Source organism: Triticum aestivum, chromosome 7A, assembly GCF_018294505.1.
Source record: "Triticum aestivum cultivar Chinese Spring chromosome 7A, IWGSC CS RefSeq v2.1, whole genome shotgun sequence".
NCBI lineage: Eukaryota > Viridiplantae > Streptophyta > Magnoliopsida > Poales > Poaceae > Triticum > Triticum aestivum.
The window spans coordinates 13,333,982-13,348,625 of NC_057812.1; positions in this window are offsets into that span (position 1 = coordinate 13,333,982).

The following is a 14,644-nucleotide window of genomic DNA, read 5'->3' on the forward strand; positions in this document are numbered from 1 at the left end:
TCCGGGGGTCACCGGATATTTATCAGAGTGCCGGGGGGTTATCGGAACCCCCGGGGGAACTAATGGGCCTACATGGGCCTTGTGTGAGAGAGAAGGGGCCTAGGGCCACCCCCCCTTGGGAGTCCGAATTGGAGAACGAGGGGGGGGCCTCTTTCTTCCCTCTCTCCTCTCCTTCCTTTCCCCTTCCCCCTTCCTAGTTGGACTAGGAAAAGGGGAGTCCTACTCCTACTAGGAGGAGGACTCCCCCTCTCCTTGTTGCACCCCTAGGCCGGCCGGCATTCCCTTGCTCCTTTATATACGGGGGCAGGGGGGCACCCTAGAACACACAAGTTGATTGTTTCCAGTTGTGTGTGGTGCCCCCCTCCACTATAATCCACCTCGGTCATATCGTAGCGGTGCTTAGGCGAAGCCCTGTTGCGGTAGCATCATCATCACCGTCATCAGGCCGTCGTGCTGACGAAGCTCTCCCTCGACACTCTAATGGATCGTGAGTTCGTGGGACGTCATCGAGTCGAACATGTGTAGATCGCGGAGGTGCCGTACCTTCGGTGCTAGGATCGGTCGATCGTGAACACGTACGACTACATCAACCGCGTTGTCATAACACTTCCGCTTACAGTCTATGAGGGTACGTAGACAACACTCTCCCTCTCGTTGCTATGCATCACCATGATCTTTCGTATGCGTAGGAATTTTTTTGAAATTACTACATTCCCCAACAGTGGCATTCGATCTAGGTTTATGCGTAGATGTTATATGCACGAGTAGAACACAAAGGAGTTGTGGGCGTGGTTATATACATATTGCTTGCCGTCACTAGTTGATTCTTGATTCGGCGGTATTGTGTGATGAAGCGGCCCAGACCGACATTACGCGTACGCTTACGCGAGAGTGGTTCTACTGACGTGCTTCACACACAGGTGGCTGCTGAGTGTCAGTTTCTCCAATTTTAGTTGAATCGGATTCAATGAACAGGGTTCTTTATGAAGATCAAAAAGCAATCACTATACCGCGTTGTAGTTTTTGATGCGTAGGTAAGAATGGTTCTTGCTCAGCCCGTAGCAGCCACGTAAAACTTGCAACAACAAAGTAGAGGACTTCTAACTTGTTTCTGCAGGGAATGTTGTGATGTGATATGGTCAAGACATGATGCTAAATTTTATTGTATGAGATGATCATGTTTTGTAACACAGTTCTCCGCAACTAGCAGGAGCCATATGGTTGTCGCTTTATTGTATGAAATGCAATCGCCATGTAATTGCTTTACTTTATCACTAAGCAGTAGCGATAGTCGTAGAAGCAATAGTTGGCGAGACAACAACGATGCTACGATGGATATCAAGGTGTCGCGCCGGTGACGATGGTAATCATGACGGTGCTTTGGAGATGGAGATCAAAGGCACAAGATGATGATGGCCATATCATATCACTTATATTGATTGCAGGTGATGTTTATCCTTTATGCATCTTATTTTGCTTAGTTCGACGGTATCATTATAAGATGATCTCTCACTAAATTTCAAGGTATAAGTGTTCTCCCTGAGTATGCACCGTTGCGAAAGTTCGTCGTGCCGAGACTCCACGTGATGATCGGGTGTGATAAGCTCTACGTTCACACACAACGGGTGCAAGCCAGTTTTGCACACGCAGAATACTCGGGTTAAACTTGACGAGCCTAGCATATGCAGATATGGCCTCAAAACACTGAGACCGAAAGGTCGAGCGTGAATCATATAGTAGATATGATCAACATAGTGATGTTCACCACTGAAAACTACTCCATCTCATGTGATGAACGGACATGGTTTAATTGATATGGATCACGTGATCACTTAGATGATAAGAGGGATGTCTATCTAAGTGGAAATTCTTAAGTAATATGATTAATTGAACTTAGTCCTCGTAGTATTAGCATATCTATGTTGTAGATCAATAGCTAGCGTTTAGCTCCCCTGTTTTATTTTTGATATGTTCCCAGAGAAAACTAAGTTGAAAGATGTTAGTAGCAATGATGCGGATTGGATCTGTGATCTGAGGATTGTCTTCATTGCTGCACAGAAGAACTATGTCCTTGATGCACCGCTAGGTCACAGACCGATTGCAGGAGCAGATGCAGATGTTATGAACGTTTGGCAAGCTTGATATGATGACTACTTGATAGTTTAGTGCACCATGCTTTACGGCTTAGAATCGGGGCTTCAAAGACGTCTTGAATGCCATGGAGCATATGAGATGTTCCAAGAGTTGAAATTAGTATTTCAGACTCATGCCCATGTCGAAAGGTATGAGACCTTTGGCAAGCACATTACCTACAAGATGGAGGAGAATAGCTCAGCTAGTGAGCATGTGCTCAGAATGTATGAGTACTACAATCACTTGAATCAAGTGGGAGTTAATCTTCCAGATAAGATAGTGATTGGCAGAGTTCTCTAGTCACCATCACCAAGTTACAAGAACTTAGTGATGAAATATGATATGCAAGGGATAACGGAAATAATCCCAAGCTCTTTGTGATGTTGAAATCGACGAAGGTAGAGACCAAGAAAAGCATCAAGTGTTGATGGTTGACAAGACCACTAGTTTCAAGAAAAGGGCAAAGGGAAGAAGGGGAACTTCAACAAGAATGGAAAGCAAGTTGCTGCTCAAGTGAAGAAGCCCAAGTCTAGACCTAAGCCTGAGAGTAAGTGCTTCTACTGCAAAGGGACTGGTCACTGGAAGCAGAACTGCCCCAAGTATTTGGCGGATAAGAAGGATGGCAAAGTGCACAAAGATATATTTGATATACATGTTATTGATGTGTACTTTACTAGTGTTTATAGCAACCCCTTAGTATTTGATACTAGTTCAATTGCTAAGATTAGTAACTCGAAACGGGAGTTCTAGAATGAACAGAGACTAGTTAAGGGCGAAGTGACGATGTGTGTTGGAAGTGGTTCCAAGATTGATATGATTATCATCGCATACTCCCTATATTTCAGGATTAGTGTTGAACATAAATAAATGTAATTTTGTGTTTGCGTTAAGCATGAATATGATTTGATCATGTTTATTGCAATATGGTTATTCATTTAAAGCCAGAGAATAATTGTTGTTCTGTTTACATGAATAAAACCTTCAATGGTCATACACCCAAGGTGAATGGTTTATTGAATCTTGATCGTAGTGATACACATATTCATAATATTGAAGGCAAAAGATGCAAAGTTAATAATGATAGTGCAACTTATTTGTGGCACTACCATTTAGGTCATATTGGTGCGAAGCGCATGAAGAAAATCCATGCTGATGGGCTGTTGGAATCACTTGATTATGAATCAGTTGATGCTTGCGAACCATGCCTCATGGGCAAGATGACTAAGACTACGTTCTCCGGAACAATGGAGCGAGCAACAGACTTGTTGGAAATAATACATACTGATGTATGCAGTCCGATGAGTGTTGAGGCTCACGGCAGGTATCGTTATTTTCTGACCTTCACAGATGATTTGAGAAGATATGGGTATATCTTCTTGATGAAACATAAATCTGAAACATTTGAAAAGTTCAAATAATTTCAGAGTGAAGTGGAAAATCATCGTAACAAGAAAATATAGTTTCTACGATCTGATCGTGGAGGAGAATATTTGGGTTACAATTTTAGTCTTCATTTGAAACAATGCGGAATAGTTTCGCAACTCACGCCACCTGGAACACCACAACGTAATGGTGTGTCCGAACATTGCAACCGTACTTTATTAGATATGGTGCAATCTATGATGTCTCTTACCGATTTACCACTATCGTTTTGGGGTTATGCATTAGAGACAGATGTATTCACGTTAAATAGGGCTCCATTTAGAGCCGTTGAGACGACACCATATGAACTGTGGTTTGGCAAGAAACCAAAGTTGTCATTTCTTAAAGTTTGGGGCTGCGATGCTTATGTGAAAAAGTTTCATCCTGAGAAGCTCAAACCCAAATCAGAGAAATGTGTCTTCATAGGATACCCAAAGGAGGTAGTTGGGTACACCTTCTATCATAGATCCGAAGGCAAGACATTCGTTGCTAAGAATGGATCCTTTCTAGAGAACGAGTTTCTCTCGAAAGAAGTGAGTTGGAGGAAAGTATAACTTGATGAGGTAACTGTACCCACTCCCTTATTGGAAGTATTTAATCACAGAAATCTGTTCTTGTGACTCCTACACAAATTAGTGAGGAAGCTAATGATGATGATCATGTAACTTCAGATCAAGTTACTACCGAACCTCGTAGGTCAACCAGAGTGAGATCCGCACAAGAGTGGTACGGTAATGTTCTTCTGGAGGTCATGTTACTTTACCATGACGAACCTACGAACTATGAGGAAGCGATGATGAGCCCAGATTCCACGAAATGGCTTGAGGCCATGAAATCTGAGATGGGATCCATGTATGAGAACAAAGTGCAGACTTTTGGTTGACTTGCCCGATGATCGGCAAGTCATAGAAAATAAATGGATCTTCAAGAGGAAGACGGACGTTGATAGTAGTGTTACTATCTACAAAGCTAGACTTGTCGAAAAAGATTTTTAACAAAGTTCAAGGTGTTGACTACGATGAGATTTTCTCACTCGTAGCGATGCTTAAGTCTGTTCGGATCATGTTAGCAAATTCCCACATTTTATAAAATCTAGCAAATGGATGTCAAAACTACATTCCTTAATGGATTTCTTAAAGAAGAGTTGTATATGATGCAACCAGAAGGTTTTGTCGATCCTAAAGGTGCTAACAAAATGTGCAAGCTCTAGCGATCCATCTATGGATTGGTGCAAGCATCTCGGAGTTGGAATATACGCTTTGATGAGTTGATCAAAGCCTATAGTTTTATACAGACTTGCGGTGAAGCCTGTATTTACAAGAAAGTGAGTGGGAGCACTACAACATTTCTGATAAGTATATGTAAATGACATATTGTTGATTGGAAATAATGTAGAATTTTCTGGAAAGCTCGATAAGTTTTCTTTCAATGAGTACATACCTTGACAAGATTTTGAAGTAGTTCAAAATGGAACAGTCAAAGAAAGAGTTCTTGACAGTGTTACAAGGTGTGAAATTGAGTAAGACTCAAAGCCCGACCACGGTTGAAGATAGAAAGAGAATGAAAGTCATTTCCTATGCCTCAGCCATACGTTCTATAAAGTATGCCATGTTGTGTATCAGATCTATTGTATACCCTACACTGAGTTTGGCAAGGGAGTACAATAGTGATCTAGGAGTAGATCACTGGACAGCGGTCAAAATTATCCTTAGTGGAATAAGGATATGTTTCTCGATTATGAAGGTGACAAAAGGTTCGTCGTAAAGGGTTATGTCGATGCATGTTTTGACATTGATCCAGATGACTCTAAGTCTCAATCTGGATACATATTGAAAGTGGGAGCAATTAGCTAGAGTAGCTCCGTGCAGAGCATTGTTGACATAGAAATTTGCAAAATACATACGAAACTGAATATGGCAGACCCGTTGACTAAACTTCTCTCACAAGAAAAACATGATCACACGATAGTACACTTTGGGTGTTAATCACATGGTGATGTGAACTAAGATTACTGACCCTAGTAAACCCTTTGAGTGTTGGTCACATGGCAATGTGAACTATGGGTGTTAATCACATGGTGATGTGAACTATTGGTGTTAAATCACATGGTGATGTGAACTAGATTATTGACTCTAGTGCAAGTGGGAGACTGGAGGAAATATACCCTAGAGGCAATAATAAAGTTATTATTTATTTCCTTATTTCAAGATAAATGTTTATTATTCATGCTAGAATTGTATTGATCGGAAACTTAGTACATGTGTGGATACATAGACAAACATAGTGTCACTAGTATGCCTCTACTTGACTAGCTCGTTGAATCAAAGATGGTTAAGTTTCCTAGCCATAGACATGGACATGAGTTGTCATTTGATTAACGGGATCACATCATTAGAGAATGATGTGATTGACTTGACCCATCCGTTAGCTTCGCACAATGATCGTTTAGTTTGTTGCTATTGAAGGAAATATGCCCTAGAGGCAATAATAAAGTTGTTATTTATATTTCCTTATATCATGATAAATGTTTATTATTCATGCTAGAATTGTATTAACCGCAGACTTTGTACATGTGTGAATACATCGACAAACAGAGTGTCACTAGTATGCCTCTACTTGATTAGCTCGTTGAATCAAATATGGTTAAGTTTCCTAGCCATAGACATGAGTTGTCATTTGACTAACGGGATCACATCATTAGAGAATGATCTGATTGACTTGACCCATTCCGTTAGCTTAGCATGATGATCGTTTAGTTTGTTGCTACTGCTTTCTTCATGACTTATACATGTTCCTCTGACTAAGAGATTATGCAACTCCCGAATACTAGAGGAACTGTTGGGGATATTACTACTGGGCGTAAACCGTCCTATCTGGGTCGGGTTAACTTCATCAGTAGTTAAGTATGTTAAAGCCCATGAAGGTAGATGAGGGCTCAAGACCCATAATCGGTTGAGAGCCTGTAGCCGTAAACCGGCGTCAATATGTAACTTGTATTGTAAGTTAGGAATAAGTAGAGACCAAACCGGACACATCTATGAGCCGGTGTTGGGACTCTGAAAACTGACGGGCGTCACCCATGTATATAAGGGGACGACCCGGCAGTGGTTCAAGGACGATAGACAACAACTCGAGACATAGGCGAAGCTTATTTGCTCCCTAGTCAACGAAACCCCATTAATTCCATCACAACTAGATGTAGGCTTTTACCTTCATCGAAGGGGCCGAACTAGTATAAACTCTCTTGCGTCCTTGTGTCCGCTTTAACCCCTTCAAGCTAACCCATCGCGATGGCTCCATGACTAAGTCCTTTCTCTAGGACATCTGCCGTGACAAAACCACAACAGTTGGCGCCCACCATGGAATATAGCTCATCTTCGGCCTTACTATACCTGAGCCATTGGCTATACTTATGTACATATTACGACAATGTATATATTATGATTAAATATAATAAACCGGAACCTTAGCTAAAGCGGGGTATCTGTTCTTTTACATCATGTGAGGTTACACGGAGTTGCTCTAAAGCGGCCTCCGGTTTACCCCTTGAGTTCGCTTTGCTAAAAGCATCGTGTTATATCACTTGGAGGATTGGTCGTGTCCGAACCAATACCATGCCTCTTGATAGGCGAGAGCCACCAGATCACTTGGGGACTTGGTCATGTCTGAACCAGTCATGCCTCTTGATCGTCCTAAGGCCACAGAATCACTTGGGGGCTTGGTCAAACCTGAACCATGAGCATGCCATTTGGTCGGCATAAATGCCACGGTTTCATTTGGGGACCTGGATGACTAGAACCATAGTTACACCTAACGGGAGCTTGGTCGTGTTTGGCCATGGTAACGCCATTTGATCAGCTTAAATAAACCTTTTTTGGCAAACGGTTTTGTCGTTGCTTTTGCTTCACACTTTTTTTTGAAGGTTTTTTTTGCTTTTCATTGTGTTTTTTAAACCGACAAAGTTTTTTAATCAATCAATTGACGGAGCATAGTTCACGTCAATCCGGAGACTATTTGTCTGGTTTGATCCTTATTGTTAACATCCTCTTATGGAGTAACACTGTGTTTATTATAACCCGGCACGGTTTACATGGTAAACCAGCGTCATATATATATATACAGGAGCTGTTATCTCCTCCAACAGTGTGGGTTTGCAAAACTCTGCTTCAAGGTTGGCCAAGCCAACTTCACACTCAACGATGGCAGGTATTATGTATCTCAAAAATTTGATCATATACTTCAAATTTTGTTTTGGATGTTTTGATTTCATATATACAGACATCATATTCCGCCTGACGGTACAACCGCGGTGGCACTTGACGAATTTCTTATTTCAGAAAGTATTTTGGAAAGTTCATTACCACAGGAAGAACAAGTTATGCACGAAGGCATATAAACATCAAAGGTATCAGCTAGCCTATTAAAAGGCACCATGGTACCCATAATAATATAATTGTTTTTCACAAAGGAGAGGCAGTTTTAAAACAGGCTTCCGGTTCAAGCTTGGCCACCAGCCTGGCCTGATGGTTGTGGGTCATCCTGCGCCGCTTCAGCTTCCGTTTCTCTACCCAGTGGCTGGAAATCCACAGTTGTCCAGTTGATTCCCATTATTGCTTGAAAAACAGCTTCATCATGGATCAACAATGACGGGTCAATATCGGGAGCGTAAGTATGCTTACAGATTGGAGGGGTCAGATTTTCCGATTCATGGATTGGTGCAGCTATTCGCTTGTTCTGACTGTCATATTGGGCTTGATAATGAGACAAGTCTGCTTCCTCAGCCAGTTGACAAGCTAGCGGACGTACCTCCCGGTTTATTGCTCGTAGATCCGCTTCGCCAAATTCTGACCCATCTTCCTTCAAGCTGGGATAGCCCCGAGCCGCTTCAATAGGATCAAAATCCGGCACCCATGCTTTTGCCTGGATTAAGGCATTGATTGCACCGGTTCGAGCAGCAGATTTCTTCAGCTCTTCAACCCGGGCAGGAAGCACCGACAGTTTCATCAGAGTATCTTGAATCAAAGTGGGCGCCGGTTTGTTATGAGATGCGGTACAGATGATCGGCTGGGCACCAGTATACAATTGTTCAACCAATGTATAGGCGGCTTTTAGTTTCTTCCGCACATCTGACCCCAAGTGATCAATGTGTGTCCCTGAAATACCATAAAGGGTTAATAAACCGGTGACTTTGTCAGAAGGCAGAGCCAATTCAGAAGGCAAACTGGCTTACCAAAGATAGCAGTAGTCATGGCATGCACGTGCCGCTTTATGCTGGTTAGTTCATCCGCCACTGGTTTTAGTGCAGCCTCGGCATCCTCTGCTTGTTTGATCAAAGCGGACTTTTCAGTGGCCTAATCTGCCCACTTCTTCTTGAAGCTCTCCTTAAGCTATTCCATGGCGCTTAAAGCGCTGGCCAATTCCTCTTTTGCTTTGGAGGTTTCAGCCTGTTGGGTTTTCAGGTTTTCTTGGAGATGGGTGACTTGATTTTCTTTCGTCTTCAGCTCCGCCTGCATGCATACAGATATATGCTTCAACAAATCGATATAAGGATTCAAGTACCAATCACATAACAAGTTATGCACTTAGCACTTGGGGGCTAATGCATATTCGGTCTTCATCTTTCAATTGCTTACAAAGTCCCAAGATCAATACAAGTATTCAACTTGGTACTTGGGGGCTAATGGCTATTTGCTCGTATATATTCTGATGCGGCAATTTCAATTACTTAAAGTACCGGTTTAACTACGTTAAGTTGAACCGGCCCTTGGGGGCTACATCAGCAAACTTCAAAGCATCAAGATTTATATTGGTAATTCCCGGTTTGAAAGAATATAACAAACCGGCCCTTGGGGGCTAGGAGAGTCAGCAAGAATGGAAGCATACAAGCAGGAAGGAGCATATGGAAGTTACCTCATATTTCTCTTTCATCATATTAACCAGACCGGCTTCATAGTCGCGACTGGTATACAACCGGTTCAGATAGCCGGAATGGATATCTTGGGCGTTCAGAGCAGCATAAGTCGTCAGATCAGCGTTCCACTTAACTTTGGCAAAGGCAGCAAATTCTTCCTTGGCAGAATGTTTGGATAAAGCGACAGGATTGCTTGGCTCAGTATGGCCAGTGCCAGTAATGACAACCTCATCATCCTGGGTACCGCCGGTTTGCACTAGGGCTGTTGGCTTGTTAGTAGGTTTTGCTGGACCGGTGGAACTTTCAATCCGGATGGAACCTGTGGGCTGATTGACAGGACCTAAGGCGTCAGTAGGTCTCTCATCAGCAATAAGATCATCATCCTTCTGCGGTGGATCGTTGGGTATATCCTCAGGAATAGCTGCTTCAAGATTGGGTGTCTTGCCTGGTTCAAGAATGACATCTTCTTCGGCCGCTTTGTCCAGGCGGGCCTTCTTGCTTGGCCTAGGTTTGGCCCTGAGAAGAATAACAAAATCAAATACAGCATATGTTCTAAGGCAATGTACTGCAAACATCACAATAAGTATAGCTTACCCAAGCACCGTTTTGAGCGGTGGGAGCTGAGTACCCGATGACTCGCCAGAAGATGAGTGGGAAGTAACCTGGTAATCGGAGTCAGATGGATTAAGAGGTTGACGAAAGCAGCCCGCTTTAGGACAAGCACTGACAAGCAAATTAGAGACCTCAGAATGGCATTTCCGAATCGGACTGTTTGGTAAACCGGCGGAGATAACTACCTGGCCGCTGTGCCGGGTGGTGCGGCGAGCTTCGTGTTGTTGGGTCTTCATAAGAAGTTTAGGATCCAAATAAGCAAGAGGATGAGAAAATTTAACTTTCCGGTTTGCCTGACGGATTTTTTGTGAAGGCAAAGTTTCTGAATCGGAAGAGAGAATAATTACCTCTGCAACATCCGCGTGGCTGGCTTCGGCATCATCCTGACAAATATCATCATCAATAAGACGCATGAAAAATAATCCAAGTGAGTCAAGCTCTACCTCAAAGTCCGGATTATCCACCTCATCATTAGGGGCCGGATTAGAAGATGCAGTGGTTCTTTTCCTGTGGGCAGTCTTCTTCACAGCTTTAGTCTTTTGCCGGGTTGCACTTTCCGGTTTTTCTGGTTTCTCCTGTGGCAGTTTTTTGCTCCAAAACGGATCATCGCCCTGATTATGCAGACACTGATATTAAAAACAATGACCAGATATATCAATAACAGATTCAGCAAAGAGAAAAATCAAAGTCTTACAGCTGGCGGTTTGTTGGTGGCACAGAAGGGAAGCAGGCCGGTTCTAGCGCAGACGTGTTCCGGTTCATTCAGTATCTTATGCACAGCCTCTGTGATTTCTTCAACGGAGAGCTAGAGTTTTGAATGTCGCAGTGGGTCATCAACACTGTCAGTATACTCGCACATCAAACCGGAGCGCTGACTAAGGGGCAGTATGCTCCATGATATCCAACAGCGAGCGAGATCAACCCCTGTTAAACCGTTGGCCATAAAGGCTCTGAGCTTTGACAGCTGGGGAGCATATTTGCTTCTCTCCTGGGCAGTCAATCTTTGAGGAAAAGGGTGTGTATTGCTGAGCCGCTCCGGACGAAAGCCAGGCAAGGGATTCTCACCAGCAGGGGAGGTGTCTTTGCAGTAGAACCATGTCTGATTCCACTCCTTGGGGTGACTGTGCAGCTTGGCGTGAGGGTATGTGACCTCTTTCCTTTTCTGAATCGCCATGCCACCCAACTCCGTATTAGAGCCATCAGTAAACTCAGTACGGCGGTTTAGATGGAAAAGATCTCTGAACAATTCCACTGTGGGCTCCTCTTGAAAGAACACCTCACAGAGCACTTGGAAGTGGCACATATTTGTAACAGAGTTGGGGCCAGTGTCTTGCGGATGGAGTTGGAAATCGGCTAAAACATCCCGGTAAAATTTAGAACCGGGCGGCTTAAAGCCCCGGGCTAAGTGATCTACGAAAACAACAACCTCTCCTTCTCGAGGTGTGGGAGGGCATTCTTTGCCAGGAGCCCTCCAATGGATGGTATCTTTGCTGCCTAAAGCGCCAATCAGGACTAAATCGTCCAGTTGATCCTCTGTGACGCGAGAAGGAACCCAATTGCACTCATATACTTGCTTGGCCATGATGGAATCTACAAGGTAGAAGATCCCGGTTCAAAAATGCATTTGATCAAGGTACGTTGGTATGGGCACTGTTAAACCGGAGACAGAACTATCTGAACCAGAGTTTCATGAAGCAACCAACATCTGGCGGTTCAACAAGGGGACTAATGGTATATACCGGTTTGTCAATTTTTTCTACAAAGTTAAACCGCCTGGTCTAAACATTGAACAGTCAAGACTGCAGATGAGTAAGTACACAAAAACAGATTTCACAAGATTATACTACAGCTTTGGATCTGGAACATGTTATAAAGGAGATAAATATTCAAGGCCCAAAAGGAGCAGTGCCGAATCAATGAGCGAAGGTACGGATAAGATCTATGGTCTTAATATGCGAAAGTGAAAACGGAGGATAAAAACTACTGCTACACAGAGCAAAGATTCACAGACTTGTCTAAGGATCTATCATATGAACAAGAAGCAAGCGATGAACGCTAGAGAACATGGAAACCCTAGAACAGATCTATGATGAAAAGGATAGAAGACTTACCGGAGCTGAGGAAGAAGCGGAAGGTCGCCGCGGTGCTCTGGTACGCTCAGGGTGATGCAGCGGCCAAAGTTGGTGCAGAGGTCGACGGCGGCGGCGGAGCTCCGAAGCTGGGCGACGCGAGGAAGATGAAGCAGAAGGGCACGAAGGGGAAAAAGAAATGACCCTTCGGTCCTATTTATAAAGCAAGGGACATGGGTCAGGCGCGAAAATCAAGGGGCCGCAAGTTTGGAAACAGGGTTGTTGCCTCGATTATCGCAGATCTATTAAACAAGAAGGTATCATGGATAGTTTCTTTATGACAGATGACGTCACGCCGGTTTACAGCAATCAGAGAAGATGACATCACGGCGGTTCACCAAACTACAAGAAGATGTTGAAGATGAAGTTTTTGCTAAGGATTGACATGAACCTGTTCAAATCAATCTGGGGCCTAATGTTGGGGATATTACTACTGGGCATAAACCGGCCTATCTGGGCCGGGTTAACTTCATAAGTAGTTAAGTATGTTAAAGCCCATGAAGGTAGATGAGGGCTCAAGACCCATAATCGATTGAGAGCCTGTAGCCGTAAACCGGCGTCAATATGTAACTTGTATTGTAAGTTAGGAATAAGTAGAGACTAAACCGGACACATCTATGAGCCGGTGTTGGGACTCTGAAAACCGACGGGCGTCACCCATGTATATAAGGGGATGACCCGGCGGCGGTTCAAGGACGACAGACAACAACTCGAGACATAGGCGAAGCTTGTTTGCTCCCTAGTCAACGAAACCCCATTAATTCCATCACAACTAGACGTAGGCTTTTACCTTCATCGAAGGGGCCGAACTAGTATAAACTCTCTTGCGTCCTTGTGTCCGCTTTAACCCCTTAAAGATAACCCGTCGCGATGGCTCCACGACTAAGTCCTTTCTCTAGGACATCTGCCGTGACAATACCATGACAGGAACAGTTTGTGTGCTATGAAACATCACAACGTAACTCGATGATTATAAAGGTGCTCTACGGGTATCTCCGATGGTTCTTGTTAAGTTGGCACAGATCGAGATTAGGATTTGGCACTCCGATTGTCGGAGAGGTATTTCTAGGCCCTCTCGGTAATGCACATCACGATAAGCCTTGCAAGAATTGTGTCTAATGAGTTAGCTGCGGGATGATGCATTACGTAACGAGTAAAGAGACTTTCCGGTAATGAGATTGAACTAGGTATGAGGATACCGACGATCGAATCTCGGACAAGTAACATACCGATGACAAAGGGAACAACGTATGTTGTTATGCGGTTTGACCGATAAAGATCTTTGTAGAATATGTAGGAGCCAATATGAGCATCCAGGTTCTGCTATTGGTTATTGACTGGAGACGAGTCTCAATCATGTCTACAAAGTTCTCGAACCCGTAGGGTCCACATGCTTAAAGTTCGATGACGATTGGTATTTATGAGTTTATGTGATTTGATGTACCGAAGGTTGTTCGGAGTCACGGATGAGATCACAGACATGACGAGGAGTCTCAAAATGATTGAGCCGTAAAGATCGATATATTGTAAGGCTATATTCAGACATCGGAAAGGTTCTGAGTGATCCGGGTATTTTTCGGAGTACTGGGGGAGTTACGGGAATACAGGAGTACATATGGGCCTTAGTGGGCTTTAAGGGAAAAAGAGGAGAAGCCACGAGGGCTGGCCGTGCACCCCCCATGGGCCTAGTCCGAATTGGACTAGGGGAGGGGCTGCGCCCCCTCTTTCTTTCTCCCCTTCTCCTTCCTTCCCCCTCTAGTAGGACTAGGAAAGGAGGAATCCTACTAGGAGGAGGATTCCTCCCTCCTTGGCGTGCCTAGAGAGGCCGGCCGGCCTCCCCTCCCTCCTTATTATACGTGGGGAGGGGGCACCCTAGAACACACAAGTTGATTGTTCCAAGCCGTGTGCGGTGCCCCCCTCCACCATAATCCACCTCGATCATATCGTAGCAATGCTTAAGCGAAGCCCTGCGTTGGTAGCAACATTATCACCGTCATCACGCCTTCGTGCTGATGGAACTCTCTCTCGAAGCTCTGCTTGATCGGAGTTCATGTGACATCACCGAGCTGACACTACTAGGAAAAGGCCTGCTAGTGGCGCACCTGTTTTTCCTACTAATGGCGCACTATAGGTGCGCCACTAGCATCACGCCATTATATTTTTTTACTAATGGCGCACCACGCAGTGCGCCATTAGTATGTCCCACGGTGCGCCATTAGTATGCCTCCCAGGGGCCATATTTACCCATGTGCTCTGGCTTACTAATGGCGCACTAGTTGATGATGCGCCACTAGTGTGCTCTGGCTTCCTAATCGCGCACTGGTTGGTGGTGCACCACTAGTATGAATTTTCAGGATTTTTTTTCCTGATATTCGCATAGGTTACAAAATATATTACTGGGCAAAATATAGAAGCACCACACAGCAACAACTGATTC